The sequence below is a fragment of the Diabrotica undecimpunctata genome, chromosome 4 (assembly GCF_040954645.1).
Source record: "Diabrotica undecimpunctata isolate CICGRU chromosome 4, icDiaUnde3, whole genome shotgun sequence".
NCBI lineage: Eukaryota > Metazoa > Arthropoda > Insecta > Coleoptera > Chrysomelidae > Diabrotica > Diabrotica undecimpunctata.
In genome coordinates, this window is record NC_092806.1 from 114,717,067 (window position 1) to 114,731,400 (window position 14,334).

A 14,334-nucleotide genomic window follows, 5' to 3' on the forward strand; every position below is an offset into this window, starting at 1 on the left:
GGTGTTAGTATTTTTAATCTCAAGTTAATTACGGTATTATGAATACTAAAATAACGTTCAGATAAAACAAGTTCACAAGTTTAGAAACTCAGAAATAGCACCAAATGATAAGTGGGATCCAGGTATAGAAATAAAAACACGAATAGAACAGGCTAGGAACGTGTACAATAAATGGAAACAAATTATGTATAGGTACCCAACTGTGATTAGACATCTGAATTAGAGTTATTAAATACTACGTTTAGTCTGTCTCTCTGTGTGGAGTTGACGTTTGGACTCTAAAATTAAATACTATGTGTCCTTATTAAAAGCCTTTGAAATATGGCAATATTGTCACATAATAAGAAATGAAAAATATAACTTGCTAAGACTAATAAAATAAAAATAGAAGACCGCCTCCCTTTGCACTTATATGTTCCCTTATGGGGGACGTCACTCATTTTATCGTTGCGCTCGTATGTCCCCATATAGGGGACATCGTATTTTTAACTTCCCGTTCGCTCAGTCATTAAGTGAAATAATCACAGGCGAGGGTCTATTAGTATGTTTTATATAAGCAATATTTTATATAAAATAAATAAATTCAACAAGATAAATGCGTTATGGAATATCTACATATGTTTATCTCATTTACACTCTTTCAAGTATGTATACACGTTCCCTTTAGGCTTTAGGGCTACTAATTTAGTTTAGTATCTTAACGAACACCACCCGAGACGGTTCTGTGTTATAGCTTTACATTATTCTTACTTTATAATTTTTTATTTTCTTTCGTCGCAATGGCTAAGCTACATTTACAAGCAGACGAAGAAACGAAGCACTAATCCTACCAATTTTCTGCAGTTACATGAATCGCTATGCAACTTTCTGCAATCGTTTCAGGCAAGTTTTAGGAAACTTTGTAAACAAAATTCATAGCGGTAAAATAAAAATTGCATTTGGTGCGTAAGAAAAATGCATTTTAAAAGTACATAGAAAATTAAAAATTTGTAGCTCGGAAAATATCAACAGCAATAAGTTCAATTTTGTTACTCGGGGGTTTTCGAGGTTGCTAAACACGATTATGATAACGACGATGGTCCTCAAACTACCTGGTGGACCGCGTCTTCTGGAGTATGTTAATTTCATTCTATAAACTAGTCAACGCTCATCACTCTGGGGTTTTCAAGATCGTTAAACATAAATATGATAACTGAGATCTTCTTTGAGCTACCTGGTGCCCAGGTGGATCTCGTCTCCTAGAGTTTTATGTTATTCTTATTTGAAATCAGTTGAAAATGATTACTCTAAGGTTTGCGAGGTTGTTGAATATGAACATTATGACGGCGATGGTAGCTGGGCTACCTGGTGCTTAGGGTGGACCCCGTTTCCTAGAGTTTTATGTCATTTTCATTCAAAATCAGTCGAAAGTCATTACTCGGGGTTTTCGAGATCACCGAACACGAATATTATAATAGAGATGGTTCTCGAGCTATCCGGTTCCGAGCGTGGAGCTCGTTTCCTAGAATTTTATGTTATTTTTATTCGAAATCAGTCGAAAGAAATTACCTTGAGGTTTTCGAGATTGCTGAACACGAATAGAATATTGTCCTTGATCTAGCTGGTGCCCAGGGTAAATCTTGTCTTTTGGAGTTTTGGCCCACTTCCTGGATCACAAATAGTTAAATCACCAATTGACTGGGAATCAGTAGGCAATAAGGCTCTGCTGAGGTCCTCAACAACTAACTGGCAGACAGTCAAAAAGATTTTAAACTATGAAAAAGTAGCGTGGACAATAAACTCATGCGAGTCCCATAATCACCACAATAGGACGGTATATATCCAGTGTGTTTATAAAAGGGACCGGAACTTTTGTACAGCAGAATATGCATTGTACTCAAAAGAAGTGTAGCTTTTGGGTACATACCTAAAGCATAGAGAAAGAGTAACTTTCATACCTAAACCGGGGACAACAGGACGAGAAAAGGCAAGTCTCTAAGATATGTCATTCCTACAGAAGACTGAACTACTGATGATTTACAGTGGTATTGCAAAAGAAACCAGAGCCAAAGAAGTAGTCACCTTGTTAGTACACAGAAAATTTTTTCACCTAGTACAATAATATAAATATCTCCGAACGAATAGTAAGTGTAAAAGTAAAACTGGATGTCAAACCTCTGAGCGTAATAGCAATCTATGCACCGGAGAACAACTTAGATACCACCACAAGGGAAAACTTCTACGCACACCTTCAGACTGTAATAAACGAGACCCCAAATGATGAATATATAAGCATTATAGGTGATTTTAACGCTCGTGTTGGCAATGATAGGGTTCCAGGAATAAAACATCGATATAATGAAAATATCAGAAATAAAAACGGAGACCTCCTGACGGACCTCTGCAGCATAAATGAAATACGTATTATTAATACATTTTTCCCTCACAAAAAACAATACAAATACACTTTTGAAAACAGTAGAGGACAAAGATCTATAAGAGACCATATTCTGTCGAATATATAGTTACACCCTCTCAAATCTTGGATGGTATTGTGCAAAATCCGAATGAAAACACATATAGTAAAGGGAGGAGAGATAAACCACCTTTTAGAGAACTGAATCCTGTTTGTTTATTAAATAAACATCAGAATAGAAAAAAACTATGTAACATAACTTAACATTGGTATTTGTTTTGGTATAAATAAAAACTATAAATTATAATTCTTAAACCTAAACAAAATATAATGCACTGGTACGTCATCGGTCCATCTCTCCTCAACTGTGGAGGTGAGATGGGCCACTAGGAGTAGGAGAGATGGACCCAGCTAAACCTTTTTCTTTTTAATAGCAAGATACCTTCCGCACTTGTTACAAAGATTAGCGAAGCCAGTACAAGTTTCATGTAACCAGCGCTAACAAAAAATACATTGTAACCTTTTTTTACATGTTTGGCGATAGTCCTCGTTGCACCCAACACACTCATTTGCAATATCACTCATGTTTTCATCACCACTAGTGTCGCTTAGAGTAACATCTTTAAATAGTGACGATTCGCTTTGCTTTCTCTTATGTTTTTGTGTTTTTATAGGTTTTGAGCTTTTTTTAATCAAGGCATCCTTCTTAATTTTAATAAAGTCTTGAGCAGTAATCTCTCCAGATTTTTTACGAACTCTCTTTTTTGCTGCTGTCAATATACGCACGGGCGTTACCACATCAAGAGCCTTTCCGGGAGTTATATATTCATCAGTGATTGATGACTTGTTTGAGCTACCGTGCAAGGATATTTTACCACTGATTCCAGAGGGACCTGGTTAAGGAGATTCTGATCTAACTGGAAAATTCATTGTTTCTGTTTCTGATGGGTGTGTGTCAAAAATGCATATTCTGGGATTATTAATGGAATAAACGGATAAATTTCCTTGGATTTAAATGCAGAAGCCGCATTTTGAAGAGTTGCTGAGTTCTCCCATACTTTCCCTGAGAGTTTACCAAACTGAAGGCATTTTAGAACCCTGTTTGTGTTATTCTGTACCATAAAACGACATTCAGTATAAAAGTTGCTTTTAAGGGACTTAAAAAAAACACGATCCAGAGTCTGTAGGTAATGTGTTGTGTGGAATGGCAAACAAAATAAAATTATTTCGTTTTGATCTGCAAATTCTAGTAGATCCAGGTTAATCGTATGGGATATGCGGCCATCTAATATTAATAAGGTTTCACCTGGAGACTTTCTCGGCAAAAATTGTGTTTGTAACCATTCTAAGATAATATCACTGTTAACGTATGCTGATTTTTCCGATATCCTAATTTTCGAACCCAGTGGCATACCATAATGCCACTCGTCTTTTATATTTTTCCCCTTAAAAATGCAATATGGGGTCAAGAAAATCCCTTCTGCACTACATCAAGCTATTACACTGATCTTTTCACCTTTTTCCCCAGGGCTTACGTTAGGAACACATTTTGAACCTTTTTCTGCTAGAACTTGACTTGCTCTAGTATTCAGTTGTAATCCTGTTTCGTCAGTATTAAATATGTGTCTGGGTTTATCATAAAAATTATATTCGGTCATAATTCTCTCGAGATTAGAAAAATAGTTATCGACTGTTTCTTTGGAGATTCCTAAAGCTCGTGCAATTATGGTGTTCTCAGCTTTTCTAATTAAAATTTTAGCCATTTTTTAGAAGCTTTACCTAAAAGAAAACAATAAGTAACTCTCGTATCAGATTTATGAATTTAAAAATTTACCTTCTTCTACATTAAATTTATTTAGGATTCCTAATCGCTAAGCTAAATTAAAGGGCATGATTTTTACTTCAGTTCTGTTTAGTGCAAAGCCTGCTTTTTGTAGTTTTTTTTATATGGCTAACGATTTTAGTTTCAACAGCAGTTCCTAAAGAACAATCTGGACCAAATCGGTTCATCTTATCCACATTGTTTGTTTTTATTCGACGTTTAAAAGTCGTTTTGGGTATTCCAAAAGCTTTGGCGACTTCATTACTACCCATATCACCATGCTTTACGGCATCTACGGCATCACTTAGCTCCCTAGAGGTCCAGTTATCTGCGTTATCCAGTTTGCGAATATATTTATTGGACATAATCTTAAAACAAAACTTACTGGTTAACTCTCCTCCTCGTAAGTGGTCCATCTAACCTCAAATAGGAGGACAGATTGACCAGCCCGTATTGCTTAAAATACGCAGACTACAGCAGTAGTTCTTACTCTATAATACACATTTTAAATATAGTTCAATAATAAACTAACAAAGAATCAGTCAAACTTATCTGTTTTTACAAAAAATGAAATTTAAAAAACTCAAATAAAATTATCATATGTGGCAGTTTCAATTATCGTAAATAACACTCCTACAAGTACGCACCGATGCGTTAAAACTGGCGTTTCTTAAGCAACTAACGTTAAACGATACAACAGAGTAGGATAGACTTGGCCTGTTGCCAAGCTTGGTCAGGTATACCTAGCGGATCGACTATCCTCCTGGTCCATCTCTCCTCCCTTTACATGTGATAACAAAACACCAGAATACAGCATAAAGATAAAAGTCAAACGCTTACAGGATGACTCCACAAGATACCTATTCCAAAAAAGAATAATCGAAAAAAGCAGAAACACATATATCACAGAAAGTGACGGAGTCGAAGAAAGCGGGGGAAAAATTAAATCTAATATCTTAGCCTTGGCCAAGAAAGTTCTTGGTGAAAGAAATATAAATAAAAATAAATCGATCCCAAGGTGAAGAACTCCATGGTTTTGTACAGAAGTGAAGAAAGAATCTAAAGAAAAGCAAAAACCTTACTTGAAATACATGCCAATCAAAACACAAGAGGTATACCATAATTACAAGACAATTAGAAACGAAACACATGCACTTATAAGAAAAATAAATAATAATCTCTAGGAACGCTTTTCGAAAATAATAGAACATTATTTTTTACGGTCTGCAAAAGGAAATATGGCGCTTTATAAAAGGCCAAAGAAAGAAGGTAATTCTACCATTCAAAAAAGGAGATAAAAAACAGCCAGAAAACTACAGAGGTATAAACTTGTTAAATACTAGTAGAAATCACTAGAGTATAATAGACCAGCATTTCTGTGTCTCAAAACTCTTCTGTGTAAAACTCTAAGATGTAATTCATCTTCTGTATAATAGAGAAGTTACCCTAAATATTATAAAAACTATCGAAAACATCTACCAAAACAACAAAATGGAAGTCAGAATAGATGTACAACTACCAGAAACTATAGAAATAGGCAGCGGAATAAGACAAGGGGATTCATTGAGCCCCATGCTCTTCAAGTTAATCATGGATGAAATCATCAAAAGCGTTAATAAAGGAAGACGATACAGAATGGAAAATAAAGACTTAAAAATACTGTGTTAGGCAGACGACGCAATATTAATAGCCCAAGGTGAAGATAGTCTGCAAAGACTGGTCCACAGAATTAACATAAGAGCAAAAGAATTAAATATGACAATCTTACCTTAGAAAACTAAAACAATAATAGTCAGCAAAGAACCAACCAGATGTAAAATAGAAATTGATGGCATCAGTATTGAACAAGTAATGGAACTAAAATATCTGGGAATTACACTGTCCAGCTATGGAGACCTGAACAAAAAAGTGAGAGTTCAAGTACAAAAATCAAATAGATTGGCAGGATGCCTTAATAACACTATATAGCAAAACAGACACATTAATACTGAGATAAAGTCAAGAATTTATAAAGCCAGTGTAAGATTAATAATGACATATGCCTCAGAAACAAGACCCGACACAGCCATAACGCAAAGGCTACTGGAAACGGCAGAGATGAGAGTACTGAGAAGAATTACAAGAGATACGCTGAGAGTACGAAAGAGGAGTGAAGACATTAGAAGAAAATGTCACGTACAATGTATAAATGAATGAACATAAAATCGGCAGATGTATCGAAAATAACGTAAAAGATGGAGTGACAACCTTCCATAGAGGTATTAATCTGTCAATCAACAATCAGAATTGCTTATAAAGAAAAATAAGGAAGAAGAAGAAAAATAAAAATTTTACACACCAAACGATACTGTATCTAAGACAATTTGGCGGCAAAAAAGCTTCCAAAAACTAATATTTTCATCTTCATTATTTGAAATTGTAAAAAACTGTAAAATGATATTTAAATATTAACATTTGTTATCTAATTATTTTCGTAGATTAGTTTGAATTTTATAAATTTTATAATACTAAACTGTATAATTCCATTATTTTATTGTAGATTTACGTTTAAATTGCAAATATTTGCGAAGGTGTTAATTATTAAAGTACTTTGCAAATAAGTTTTTTTCTGGCGGTATTTGTTAAACAATACTTGACGTCCAATAGGCTAGCATCAGAAATATCTTTTAGATTTTTTTGCAGGTCTTTCTATTTCTTTCCTTTCATTTTCATATTATACATATTAATAAATTACTGTATTCTTTTGTATTTATTTCTTTTACTAGTTTTGTATAAAACTTAATGAGGTCGCTGGTTAAATGATATTCGATAAATAATAATAACGAAAAAATGAAAAAATTTGTTTGTAAATCAATTAGCGAAAAATAGCAAATATAACGGTCAATAAATTAGGAAATTAACTGGTCTTACTCATTATTGATGTTTGTACAAAGAATATAGACTTACCTTTTGAAATATTGGAATCGTAGCCAAGGAAATCTCGTTGGTAGCGCGTCGGGGCGCCGGCCGACGCTCGATGGCGAAAACCTATCACACGAGGTCCGTTTGCTTCGCTGTCTTGAGATGAAGTGTCTTTAGATTGCAGGTCAGAAAAGAATCTTTTGGCCGTTGGGTAGAAGAGGGTACATCAATAAATCACCCTATTGTATTGTAATTGAGACCGTAATACGAAACCGTACACTTGTGTGCATATTTGTGACACAGAATACAAAGGAGTCAAATTCTCCGCACTTAAACATAATACATGAGACAACCAGTTTAGCAATTTTACGAAATAACCGGAAACAATATGTTTTACCAAAGTCGTTAGAATACATAGCATTATATTAGATCACATTACAGTACCGTAACAGAAATATTAATAGTAAAAATATGAAAAGAAATAGTATATACTTTCCCAAACACTATCTATACAGGGTGTTTCATTAATGATTGGAAATATTTTAACTGTAGATTGCTGAGCTCAAAATATTGAGATTAAACCCAACTAACTTAATTAAAATATGGCTCTTTACTGAGATACTGGGTGTTTTATTTAAAAATTTGAAAACTTTTGTACGCAGTATTTTAAAATTATTTGAGATATCCTTGTCAAACTTAGCCCGGAAGTAGAGGTACTGTACACCTTATTAAACTGTTAAAAAAACGTTTCTGGCTACTACCAGAGACGTACGACAGAGAAAAGTGAAAGGTTTACCCCTCTCAAATTCTACACCACTGGCGAAATTGCTATTTCAACACAATTTTTTAATTCTCCAATACTTTCTATGTAATGTACTTATTCGGAACGGTAAAGTCATTATTTTTGGAGATATTTGAAGTTAAATGAAGTAATGCGCCACAGTTATTTGGATTAATATATTAATTATGTCGGTGTTTTGGATCATAGACAGGACCGCCAAGAGGGATGAGCGGGCCCCGGTAAGAAGTGAAGAGCGGGCCCCCAGTAAAAAGTGAAGTGCAAAAAAAAATTGTTTAATGTTTACAGAAATAAAATTATCAATAATAAATAATAATTAACATTTCAAATAAAATATTCGTTAAATTTTGATTATATTTATAATAGTGGAAATATTTATAATAAAGGTGCTTTTACCAAATCATCCTTAATACACCAAGTTGCGGGGCCAGTTAACCAACCCTGCTTCATTGTAGATCTCAGCATTTTTTATGGGAAAATACAACTGAAGGATCTTTCAGCTTCTGCGACTGCCACTGGCACACTGTGTACAAAATATTAACGTTAGGAAATAATGATTTCTATTTGAAATACTTAATTTTCTAAAGTAAATCTATTGGTGAAAATTAAGATTCACCAATATTATCCTTGTATATCGATTTCAAATGAAAAATTTTATTTATCAATTCTTCACTGATGTCTTCTTTATAAAACTCGCGCAATATCAATTTTTTCCTTTATATTGTCATCATCTTCATCTCGGAATTTTAACTATCAGTGATACAGTGATCAAAAAGAGTTCAATTGAATATTGACTAATAAGAAAACTGACTGGGAGAGCTTCAAAATAATCCTTGAACGCAAAATTAATCTTGCTGTGACATGGAGAAACACGAGGCAACTTGATGACGAATTAGAAGTTTTTATAAAAAATATCCAACAGATAGGTTGGCAAAATTCTCCCACAATAACTTCTAGAACAAAAGGGAACAATTATCCAAAAGAAATCACAGAACTCATAGTAGAAAAAAGAAAGTTAAGAACAAAATGGCAGCAATACAGAGCTTCACGAGACAAAACTAGTCTAAATAATACTACACAAAAACTAAAAAGGTAGATATAGAATATAAAAATTTCAACAATTGATTCCTTTTTAAGTAATTTAACAGCTGACCAGAACACGGATTATTCGTTATTGAGGGCAACAAAAAGAATGAAGAGACCAATTATTCATTCTCCTCTTATTAAGTTGGAAAACGGCAACTGGGCTAGAAGTAACAAACAGTAGAACAGAAGTAACGATTTGCAGATTATTTAAAAAGCACGTTTAAATTCAACGACAATGTTGGTGAAGAACTGAGATGGAAAGAACCATTCCAAACCGAAGAAAGAATAACGTTGACATCATTTAAAGAAGTATCAACAGAGATAAAAGAGAATATAAATCCCGATAAAGCTCCAGGATATGATCTCATTAACATTATTTAAAAAAATCCACCAAGAAAAGCCATAGTTAAGCTGACACATCTAATAAATGCTGCTTTTAGATTGAGATATGTTCCCAGACTCTGGAAAGTAGCCGAAGTCATTATGATCGCCAAACCAGGTAAATCTCCTAATGATGTGACATCCTATCGACCAATATCACACCCTTCCGTTGATATCAAAACGATTTGAAAAACTTCTATTGAAAAGATTAAAACCAATAATAGAAAAAAAATGTCTTATACCAAATCGTCAATTTGGTTTCAGAAATAAACATTATTGTATGAATAAATCATATAATAGAAAAAACATTAGAAAAAAGAAAGTCTGCTCTACAATCTTCTAAGACGTAGCACGGGCGTTTGATAAAGTCTGGCATGAGGGTTTAAACTATAAACTAAGAACGTTCATGCCTAAACAATATTCAGAAATCTTCGAGCTACCTGTTGCCGAGGGAGGACTGCAGGTCCACCTAGAGTCTTATCTTATTGATCTGTATTGATTATTATCTCCCCTTAAAGTCATTTGGCTTGGTACTAGGCATTTTAAGCAATCAAAAAAGGATTCTCAATCAGTTACACAAAATTTAAAATTTAACTGACGAATTCATTTCTCTATCACCTAACTTGGAAATTTTATCACTTGTTGTTCATTGCAAGATAAGTCGATATGTAAGAAAATAATGACTCCCAATAAACATATACAGGTATTTACTTGTTTTTGTCACTCAGTATTAAATAAAGCCAGTTTGAGGGTGGTATTGAATGAAGTTTTTTACCTACTTAGTAACGTAGACTTATGAAATTGTGGAAATGGGAAGATTGTGCAATTGTAAGTTTTTTTTCATTTAATTAAAATATAGATTCACTAACTTTTTATGCGTATTTTTATATTTTTTTAATTAAATAATTAAAATTTTTTAATTGTTTAATTTTTAATAAATTAAATTGTCTTAAGTAGGCATTAAATCTGGAAGCAAGTGGCGCAAAATAGAAGACACTGGATTGATTTGGGGGAGGTCTATGTCCAAAGTTGGATTACTTAAGGCTGAAGAAAAAGAGAGGCATTAAATCTATACAATATGCAGCTGATGTAGAGAGGACTATTGTTACTACTGTCATATAAATAGCACAAATTATTAACAATAAAATAGTCGTTGGATCAGAAGATACCGACGTTTTAGTACTAGTCACTGCTCTCATTCCAACTAATTCTGAAATTTTCTTTCTAAAACCGGCTCGACAAGTAAAGACGAAGAAGTGTATTCTTCGAAAAGGTTCTCCCATCTGTTTGGAGCCTATTTTATTTTAACATGCCTTTAGATTTTGCGATACAGTTTCTGCCAGCTTCGGAAAATTCGAAAAATTAAATTTGTTTAAAGAGTTTCAAAATAATCCCCACCTTGCCCAGGACGCACATTACAAAGAAATTGGTATGTCTGTTGAGAAAATAGTTGAGCATGGCTCACAATTACTTTTAGCCATGTGTGGTATCACAATTAATTTCAGGAAGCCTAATATACCGGATGAATATAGACCATTAAATATTCAGTTGGCTGTAACGTATCGGTATAGGATGTATCTCATGGCTATTTCCAAAAATAAAAAGGTGTCGATTGGTAAAAGAGCAAACGGTGGATGCATTCACACAGCATCTAAAAAGAGTGTATTTACAAGTTCATAGTTGCTTGTACGAAAAAGGAGTTTTGAATGTAACGGACTAGGGATGGGAGCTCAAAGAAAATTCCTATCATCCAGTGAAGATGACAGCCTCCTGGTACACCAAATGTTATGTTTAATTTAATTTTTTGCAGTTGCTAAAAAGACTGCGAAAGCTCATGTGTATGTTCAAAGAATGGCTTGGTTTGCAATTTAATATGTAAAAATTGTGCTGGTTCCAATTGCACGAATATGGAGAATTATGATTAAAATTAATTATCTGATGCAGAAGTTGACGCTGAAGAAATAAATTTTAATGGAACGATTATTTGTTAATAATATTTTATTACTAAATAAAAAAAAGTATTTATCTTTAAAAAAAAATATTTTAATTTTTATTTGATACCACACCTTTATCTCACAGTAATCACCATCACTCAGAGTTCACTTACACTGGAGAAATTTCGTGCAGTGTAATTTTTTTTTGAAGATATATTTTCTTTCGTATTGTTATCTTTCTGATCACCTCTGGTATAATTTTCTTTATTGTGAGTGTTATTTTGCTCTTGTTGCACCGGTTTTCCTTAACACTACTTTCTTCTATTCTTTTTCTGGTAGAATAGATGCAGTTTCTTCTGTATTGCTTGTTTCTAATATTTTATTTGTTGGCTCAGCTGGTTAAAAATACTTGTCTGGGAAAATCCTTGAGTTGAGTAGGTTAATGACCGTTTTCAGAAAGTTGCTTGTAGCATTTTTAATTGTTGCTGATTTTCCGTAAGCAGAATTGAAAAGTTCGCCGATTTGATTGTGATTACCCGTCCTGGGTGTTTTTTTAACCATAGCGCACATTGTTAACTGGGATCTATATCGGGAGTAACTGGGACAGTGCCAGTCACCCCTCAGGAACCTTCAGGACCTCTGGACCTAAAAATGTTTTCCATAGTTTTTAAAAGCCTACGTTATATCAGATTGTTTTTTTTTTGCAGAAAATGGTATGAACATGAATAAGAAAAACTCAGCAAGGTGCTGGCTCCTTTTACGCCATGGAAGATCTTCATAGAGCAATTTAGAATATTGGAAATGGCATCAAGACGACACGGGGTGCATTATTATTTTACAATACTCCACAATCTACACTAAAGCATCGCGTCAAAGGAACACGTGAGACTGGACTGACTTCAAAAAAAGGTAACGGTGGTGGAGGAGTTAAGATATATTTGTCGTCTCTTGAGGAAAATAAATTACAGATTGCTTAAAAATTATGGACAAAAATGTATTTGGTCTATCCAAAGAGGAAGTATTAGACTTAGCACAATTGTATATAAGACAGAATAATATCAAGTGTAGATTTGAAGACCAGCCACCAGGCTCTGGCTAGTTTAGATGATTTAAAACTAGACACCATCTGTCAATAAAGAAGCCTAGGAGTACTAAACATATTAGATGCAATCATGTGAATCCTTGGGTCATCTATAATTTTTTTGAGATATTAAAGAAAACTGTGGAGGAACTAAACCTAAGGGAAAACCAGATCAGATATTTAATATTTACTTGTAACGAGACGTCATTACTGAAGCATACGGAAGACCAGTTCGTTTGGCCGAGAAAACACTTCTGTTTTGTTGTGTTGTTCTGCTGATGGTCAAATTATACCTCTCTTCTGTATATGTAAAGGTAAATAGGAGGATGGAAACTACTTTGTGTTTTAATTGGTTTAGAGATTTTTTTACCTAACATTATAAAGGAGAGACCAAATATGGCTATGGTACCCATGTAGTTGTAACAAGGCACTCAGTAAGTGACAGAGAGAAAATCCTCGCAAAAAAATTCCTAAAGAAATAGTATTAGTATTATTATTATTAATGGATTTAAATTGGATTAATATATATAAGCATGGTCTTAACAGAGATGTAATTCCTGCATAATTATTTAATAAAGATGATTTGCTTAGGTATATTATTCTTCCCAATCCCACTACAGTACACTTAAAAGCAACTGCTTCTTTGGCTGTCCAACACTCAGTAACTATACCTTCCCCAACCACAGTACAATCAGAAGCCAGTAGGCCTACATTTTCAGCAGCACTACAACTAGATGCGAGTCCTGTTACAGCTGGAAATCAGGAAGACTACAATTATCCAAATGTACAGCAACAAGCATCCCATACTTCTTTAGATAGGGTACAATCAAATCTGTCGATCGCTTTGTCTTTTGTCATTACATATGTAGAAACCTCTGTCTCAACATATGTAATGGTTGAACGAATAGAAGCTAGTTCTGCAAACGAATTTCAAGTAGAAAAAGAAAGTCCTGCCTTGCCAATTCTCCCTGTTTCTACTTTACAAACACGCAAATAATTTAAAAAAGAAAGAAACGTAAAAGACTGATCACCAACTGTGAAATTATCAACTGCAAAGATTATGTAATAAAAAAATAAAAGAAAAAGAAAAAATTCCAGAAATTAAAAAAATATATATAAAAAGAAAGACCATACCGAAAGCTAAATGAAATAGGCCCACACTAAGCTTGTTAAAACACAAGAAAAAGTACAGTTTTGATTGTATATCAGAAAGTAGTAGATGATGTTGATTTGCAAGATATTGTAGAAGAAAATGAAAGATAATTGATGGATTCGACCGTTACTTGACGGAAATTCATTTTATGTAACACTAAAACACCGAAAACTTGGTTTTTAAAACTTCCACAAAATTTATGAGAAAATCCTATCCCTACAGCTGTTTCGGCAGAGTGCCTTTCTCAAGTGATCTATTTTTGGCATGCGTTAACACTTTATAGTCTTTAATGAAATATGTTGAGGAGGGGAGAACTGTTTGTCTCAAGTTGGTCATTCAGAATTAAATCTGTGTTTTTTAATTTATTAATTTCCATAGAAGGAAATGAAAGATAATTGATGGATTCGACCGTTACTTGACGGAAATTCATTTTATGTAACACTAAACCACTGAAAACTTGGTTTTTAAAACTTCCACAAAATTTATTATAAAATCCTATCACTACAGCTGTTTCAGCAGAGTGCCTTTCTCAAGTGATCTATTTTTGGCATGCGTTTACACTTTATAGTCTTTAATGAAATAGGTTGAGGAGGAGAGAACTGTTTGTCTCAAGTTGGTCATTCAGAATTATATCTGTGTTTTTTAATTTGTTAATGTCCATAGATTCTAACAAAGATAGCATAAGGCCTTTACTTTGAATTGAAGAACTTGAAATTCGTCATTAAAAGAATGATTATGATCTAGGTGAAGTGCGTATATAGAATCTGTTTTTCTATTATTGA